The sequence below is a fragment of the Garra rufa genome, chromosome 1, assembly GCF_049309525.1.
Source record: "Garra rufa chromosome 1, GarRuf1.0, whole genome shotgun sequence".
Lineage (NCBI taxonomy): Eukaryota > Metazoa > Chordata > Actinopteri > Cypriniformes > Cyprinidae > Garra > Garra rufa.
In genome coordinates this window covers 37355877-37364301 of record NC_133361.1, presented here as the reverse complement: position 1 = coordinate 37364301, position 8425 = coordinate 37355877, and positions in this window count along the sequence as shown.

Sequence of the window (8425 nt, the reverse complement as noted above, 5' to 3'; positions counted from 1 at the left end):
ACAGTATACTTTATACATAACATTTTAATCTTTTATATATGCATCTGCAATAAATGTTATTGCTTTCTGGCATGGGTCATTGATATATTCATGATAATGTACTTTAAACATAATGAAAACTATTTGGGATGAGAATGTCAACAATATCATACACTCTTAAAAATAAAGGTTCCAAAAGGGTGTTTTTGCAGTGATGCCATAGAAGAACCATTTTTGGTTCCCCAAAGAACCTTTCAGAGAACAGTTCTTAAAAGAACCATTTTGAAGAACATTTTAAAAATCTAAAAAACCTTTTTTGCATTTGAAAGTTTCCATGGATGTTCAAGGTTCTTAATGGAACCATCAATGCCAATAAAAGAACCTTCATTTTTAAGAGTGTATGGAGTACATAATTGTGTTTATGTCAGTTTTTATTGTGCATTTTCAAAACCACTCAATTCCAGCACTATCTGAAGTGTGTGTGTCAATCCCAAGTGAGTGACAGTGAACATTCAACGCTGTCGGTGAGTTTGCAAGTGAGAGAAACCATCGAGTGTTGAGTGTACCCTGCCTCTCGAGCGTACCCTGACCACACGGACCTTCAGAGTGCCAGCGACTACATGTGTGAGTCCATTTTGTTGCTGAGCTGGCCAAGATGGCTGCTGTAGTGTCTCTGAAGCTGTCCCAGCTGATCAGTCAAGCGAGAGACTGTATTCTGCATCTACTGTCACAGCTCTGGGTCCTGATTCACATTCATTGCTGTCGGTGGGTTTCGTCTCTTCGACTCGCCGGACAATGAATGAGAACTGCGGCACCTCCTGCACTAAAACCAAACTAGGGGTTGTGAAAATAAGGACTGTTAATCTTGTTCATTATAAGACGTGCCACTCAACACACATACACCATAAAAGGTCAATAAACAGCATGTGAAATAATAATTGGGAATCTTTTGTTATCTTTTACTGCATGTTGTGTGAGTTAATTTATTGATCATCCACTCATCCTCATGTTGTTCCAAGCTTGTATGGAACATAAAAGAAGATATTATTCCATATTAGTCAAAATATCTTCTCTGAAAGAAAGTCATACAGGTTTGGAATAACATGAAGATGAAAAACATGACAGGATTGTTATTTTTAGATCAACTATCCCTTTTAAAGGGATACAATTTACTGTTTAGTTACTCATCCCCTTGTCATCCAAGATGTTCATGTCTTTTTTTCTTCAGTCAGAGAAAAGTAAGTTTTTTGGAGGAAAACATTCAAGGATTTTTCTCCATATAGTGTACTTTAATGGGGATCAACGGGTTGAAGGTATAAAATGCAGTTTCAAAGACTCTACCCTAATCGATTATCTATCTACTAAAACGGTTGGTCATTTTCTAGAAAAAGAAACTAATTATATACTCTTGAACTACAAATTCTCGTCTTGCACTACCTTTCTGACCACGCACATCACAGAGCTAGTGCAAGAAGAGCATTTGTGAATAAAAATTAAAAAATGGAACTTATTTTGCCCAAATCGTTTCGCAAAATAAGACCCTTATTCTTTGGCTGGGATCGTGTAGAGCCCTTTGAAGCTGCACTGAAACTGCAATTTGGATCTTCAACCCGTTGATCCCCAATGAATACCACTATATCGGGAAAAATCCTGGAATGTTTTCCTCAAAACCTTCATTTCTTTTCAACTTGAAGAAAAGAAAGATATGAACATCTTGGATGACATGGGGGTGAGTAAATTATCAGCAAACTAATCCTTTAAAAAGGTCTTTGAATACTACAGACCATGTCTTCTTTTCAAAAAATGACTTGTACATTCATGGTGCCAGTGGTTTGGGAGCCACAGTGTCAAAGGAAAACCCTAGAGCCAGCAAACCGCCCAGCTGACCAATGTGACCCGCGCAGACAAAGACAGAGTCAACATTACTCACAGCATAGTGTTCTTCCTCGGGCACAGTGTGCATGTAGCTAAAAATGGTCTGGCGAATCTAAGAGGTGGATCACCAGGGAAACTGTCACGACTCTACAGAGGATATACAAGCGTACTGAACACCTCAGAAGACAAAGCTTTGAATTTTGAGACTAAATAAAGGAGCTCTTGAGGAACCGTGCGCTATTATTAGGTTGCTTGTGTAGACTTTAATGAATGAACCCATATGTTTTGGGGTTCTGTGCAGAGCTGTTCCCACACTGTGAACAAGAGCTTCGCTTTACCTCCCAGCAGCAAGCCATTAGAGAACTACAGCTATGAGCAAGAGGGAATCGCAATCTTCAACCAATTACCTCCACAATGGCCCTACCCAAACAATAATACGCTTATGCCGCATGCTGTGTTACATCAGAACATTACGACATATAGCTGTGAGTCTTTGACCCTGTGCATTGTGCCAGCCAGCGGGGTCGCCAGCCAATTAGAGTGTGACTCCAGTAATTGGGTTGGCCGGATTGGTCCGAAGGCAGGGTGAGGGAGACCGATTGGAGCAGTCAGCTGTCTGATCTGATTGAGGACTCCACTGTAATCAGCAGCACAAGACTCTCCACTGCACTCAAAAGACTATTCTCTGCCAGTCAGAAACTTGCACTGCTTAGTTTACTCTACAGATCTATATATTGTTGTTCCCTCTGAAATTCATTTGTTTGTTTGTAACAAATAGTGTTTGTCTAGCTTACAAACAAGAATGCAGATGCAAAAAATAATACACTCTAAAAAAGCTGGCTTAAAAACAACCCAGCACTGGCTGAAATGTAGACAAACCCAGTGATTGGTTGTTTTGACCCAGTGTTTGGGTTAAATGTTTTATTTCTTGCTTAAGAATTGCTATATTTCTTGCTTAAAATGAACCCAAAATAGGTTGGAAAACAACATTTAATAATATGTTCAATAAATGAACATTTATTAAAAAGTTGAATAAATAAGCAATTAAATAAACTTTTTTTTAACATTTCTTATTAATAAGTATCCACCTTTTGATTATTGCTGATGCCTCTAGTTATGTGTCTGATTTTTAATTTACAACCCATTTTGGGGTCATTTTAAGCCAGCCATATAGAAACAATAGAAAGTAATATATATAGTCTTTTTATTTCTATAAGCTCTATTTTTAATTCTGACAAAAAAGACAAAAGGGAAAAAAAGACAAAGCCTTTAAAAATGGATTTAAAAGAAATTTAGTTTGGGATTAAAAAAAACCTAATGTGCACGAAAGTTATTAATATGGTTTTAAGTGTGAAAAAAAGTATTATAATAAATATTCAATTATTTTATTTGGTTTAAATAACCTCATCATTTGTCAATGCCAAAATATATGCACTGTACATTATCATTTTTGCTACAACAAGCATGCTTTAAAGAGATAGTTCAATCAAAAATGACAATTCAGTCATTAATTACTTATTCTCACGTCGTTCCAAATCCATAAGACCTTCGTTCATCTTCAGAACACAAATTAAGATATTTTTGATGAAATCTGAGAGTTTTCTGTCCTGCATAGACATTTCTTTGCGCACAAAAAAGTATTCTCGTAGCTTCATAACATTACGGTTGAACCACTGATGTCACATGGACTATTTTAACAATGCTTTTACTACCTTTCTGGGTCCTGAACATGTCAGTTGTGTTACTGTCTACGCAGAGTCAGAAAGCTCTCGGATTTCATCAAAAATATCTTAATTTGTGTTCTGAAGATGAACAAAGGTCTTATGGGTTTTAAGAGTAATTAATGACAGGATTTTCATTTTTAGGTAAACTATCCCTTTAATGCAACACCTTATTATCAGTGTTTACTAGATCTGAGCCCTAGCTAGTGTCCAAATTTATGTTATCTAAATCCTCACTCAGGGAAAAGAATGAGAAACACCCATTAATTTAAAATAAACATTTTCTCTTCTCACCACATACAAGCCCAGTGCTCATTATCTTCCTTCATACTTTCATGTTTTGTACAAACTCCACTAGTTATTATAGCATTTCTGTTCTCTCTGGCAGTCTCTAGGTCTTGCGTTTTCTCTGCTTTCACCCACACACTGCTCCATTTCCTGGGTCAATGCCGCTATCAACCAGCGAGCATTAGACACTTGGAAGAGAGGTGAATGGAGGTCGGAAACACTTTGTCTTGTCATCACACACATCCATATCTCAGATAGCGTCGAAAAGCACTCCTGTCAGTACAGGCACTTTTCTGGTGTGCCACTTGACTTGTTAGTAGCAGCTGAACACAGACAAGCAATATACGGATAACATAAATACTCTCAGAGCTCATTGTGTTCAAAAAAATGTTTGAACTTAGAGGAAACGTCCCAAACTCTATGAACTTTGCTGAATAAAGATATAATCTGAGTTCTACAGTCCCAACACAATGAGAGCACACAGTCTAGGGGCTGTGACTGGGTTTCAACTGCAATGAAGGTACAGGGCTGGAGGAATTTGAGCCTCCTGTGAATTCTAGACGCAAATCCTCTCGGCCACCCCATATAGAAACATATGTCAACAACAAGGGACTGTCTAAAATTGGAGCCATCATTTCAACTTAGCACGCGGTGAGAGTACAGCCAGAAAACAATAAACATTCATAAGATGGTTTCATAGTGACTGAGCACCACATGAAAGCCTAAGTGAGAGCGAGAGAGGGGACAAAAAGCGGGTCACCCTTTAAACTGTGCGAACACAAAAACAGTTTCTGAAAAGGCGATTGGAACCATTTCAAGAGACTGTGCTGCTCTGCCACAAAGCTTCAGCAATTTTGCGCAATACACTGAGGCACAATCGCACACAGTTGGATGATAGATTTGTATTCATTATCATGGCAACAGAGTCCTGGCGAAGAGAGAGAGAAATTGAGACCGCGATCTGGGCAGGCCTGCAGGGCTGTTACTTCTGTCTGCGCTGATGATGAACAGTCACTCGGTCATCCCCAGTCTGCACACGCACCAGAGACCTGCATCACAACACGGTGCGGGCATCCGTCGCAGGCACGCAGTCATAATTCATCCCGCTGGCAGCTTGCAGGGGTCATCGCAACATAAAGTGCCGCACGTGAGCGCCGCACAAAGGAAACATTTTGGCTGGAAGATGTGCATTAGAAACTAGTTCCTTCCTCTCTCTTCACTTCTGAGGGAACACCAATTTGTCTTGCGGTCAAGAGATAAGAACTGCTCACTGCTTTAAAATACAGGTGTATAGGCAGAGCAGGAAGATATATAGCAGGTATTTAATCACAGAGACAAGATAAGGACCTTCATACGAATAAACAAATAGCTTTTATAAAAATCATGATCTTAATCAATTAAAACCTCTAAATTGATCTAAAGCAGATCTAATATTAGTGCAAATATAGTGATCACATTCAGTGAATTAGTGAAGTAGCAATGAAAAAATCTAAAATTAGGTCTGTATAAAACTTGAAACAAGCATGCGTGTATGTGCTGCAGCAATAGTTTTGGTATAAAAAAAAAACAGCTATGCGTTAAAGGGATAGTTCACTCAAAAATGAAAATTCTGTCATTAATTACTCACCCTCATGTTGTTCCAAACCCGTAAGACTTTTGTTCGTCTTTGGAACACAAATGAAGATAGCTTTGATGAAATCCAAGAGCTTTCCTACCCTGCATAGACAGCAACGCAACTGACACGTTCAAGGCCCAGAAAGGTACTGAGGACATCATGACATTAGTGGTTCAACCGTAATGTTATGAAACACAAAAATAATGACTTTCCGTTCCGTGTCAGTCTTCGACATGCATTCACAAGAGTACACGTCGTGCGTTGTGGTACTCTCCTGAACGCGTGTCTAAGGGTGTGTTTACACTTGTAGTTTGGTTCATTTGGTGCATTTGGTCTGGACCAAAAAGGTAAATGATACATTTGGTCCTGGTCCGCTTAGAGTTCACACTGCCATTTTTGACAGCAAATCTAAAGATATCGAACCTAATGGCATAGTGACACATTCACAACCTGGGGTGCGTTTCCCAAAAGCATCGTTAGCTAACTATGGCCGTTCCATTGAACAGTATTGGTAACGACGGAACTTGCAGATCGATCAGTGTATGGCATCAAAGTACCCATTCACTAATCGATTTGCTCAGCACCACTTTAAGTCGAATACACCTAATGTTGTTTGCTGGACTAAGTGCGCTAATTGTTATGTGTACATATGATTTTATTTTCACCACCTGCGAATTTACGAGAGCTCGTATCAGGCACCTCTTCATTCCACGTTTTCCCTTGTGTTCATTTTGTTTTGGTTACATGTTTGTTCCCTTCGTGAAATAATGTTGCATAGCGTCACATCTTGTCATTACATCCTGTTTTTGGTTATTTAGAAGTATTTGGTCCTTATTGTGTTCATATTTAATTTGAACCGCACCAGAGATAGTTTGGAAACGGACTGAGACCCATCTTTTTAGCAGTCTCTGTCCGCTTGTTTGTTGCGCACCAGGGTTCGGATGGCAGCGTTCACACTTACTCAAATGAACTGCACTAACAGAGCAATCACACCAGAGTCTGTTTTAATTGAACCAAACATGACAAGCGTGAACACACTGACACAGAAGAGAAGAAATCTTTGAAAAATTGGTATTTTTGATTTCTTTGCACACAAAACGTATTCTCATAGCTTCATAACATTATTTATGACCTTTCTGGGCCTTGAACATAATAGCTGTGTTGTTTTCTATGCAGGGTCAGAAATCTCTCAGTTTTTTTTTTTTGCGTGTTCTATAGATGAACGAAGGTCTTACGGGTTTGGAACGACATGAAGTTGAGTAATTAGTAACAGAATTTTAATTTTTTGTGTAAACTATCCCTTTCATTTGTATGAAAACACAGTTGAAAGTATGCATGAAGGTCCACCCCTAAACCTAAACGTCAGTGGGGTGTAAACAGATTGTACAAAACATACAAATAAGATTATAGATTCATATGAATTCATCACCAATTCACCACAATGTAAAATAGGTTTAAATTTTCATGAGAATGTGTTAAGAGTATTGCCTATATAGATAGGATAATTAAATAACACTTAATTTAAGGGTTATATATCTTCCTGTACAACACATGTAAATGTATAGTAATTATAATAATTTAGTCAGGGTAGACACTATATGTAATTTTACAGCAATGAATACAGTGCTGTGAGAAACTAAAACTCAATTTGTTGAGTAGTTTGTGCTGGGTTGACAAAATGTTGGAAATATATCACAGCTCAAGAATTTCAAGGGGAAAAACAACTCATAAATAAATAAATAAATAAAAATGTAAAAAATTGATTTAGATTTTTTCCCTTACATATTTTAAAGAAATAGTTTTGTATTTTTTAAAAGTGATTTACATTTATATTTTCTGTAAGACAAGGGATTTGCCTTTTAAAAACTGTATATACTTCAACAGCAACAATATCAGAAGCTCACGGTATGATTTGGCTTGTTATAGGTTACATTACCACAGTCCTTCTTTATCTCAGTTTCAGTAGCGCTTAGTATGATTAACCAGTCTTGAAGAGCTCCTGCAGGTGTTTACCTATAGACAATTAGTCTCAAGCTGAATGTCTTCACAAACGCTTCTGTCAGGAGCCTCACTGTTTGTGCGTCACCTTTCCCTATCATTACAGGGGAAATTAAAGCCTCTGTGGCATGTGTAGAGGGGGAGAGGGGCTCTAAATGCTGAAAAGCAAGTATTTATCTCCTTGAGAGAAAATTACATGTTTGCCGCTTTCTCTCTTGTTGGAAAAAGCCTGAGTATTTAGGGTTTTAGATCTCAATACATTTTATTTCCGGTCTCTATTGTAGTTTCTAAGGTGCAGTGTGATCATGATAACAACGTGTTAGATTTTCAGATGAACATGCTCAAAGGGGTGAAATAAAATGAGAAAAATAAAAGACTTGGGGCTTGAACAAAATACTGATTTTATGGTAATATTACACACCTCTAATAAAAAAAAAGCTTCAAAAAAGTCTGAATTTCTCATAAAGTGCATTTTGAACCATGCCATTCCAGTTCATTATAATAAATGTTTCTAAGCATTGCACTCTAATTATGTATTTATGTCCTCAGGCGGGATTCAATAAAAAGAGAGAGGGCAAGACTTCATACACTAAACAGATGTAAACCCGCTATCTCAGCCACCCACATCTAAATCTTAAGGGGCTGCGGTTTGACTGATTCACTGTAAGCGCTCTTATTAGTCTTCATTCTGCTGTTGCTTTGATAATGCAGTGGGCCTGAGTCCAACTCGAGAAACATCTTTGCAGTTATACACTATGAATACTTTAAGGGATAATGTACAGTCAGTTGGTCACTAGTGCAAAATAAACCCCATCAATGTGATCAGTACTTACTAGGGGTATAACAATTCACTGTGAGACAGTTGAAAATAGATACGAATATGTGACGATTCAAATCAATTGAGATATTAAACGACTCACGATACAGTTGGGGTTTGGAGTTTATATGA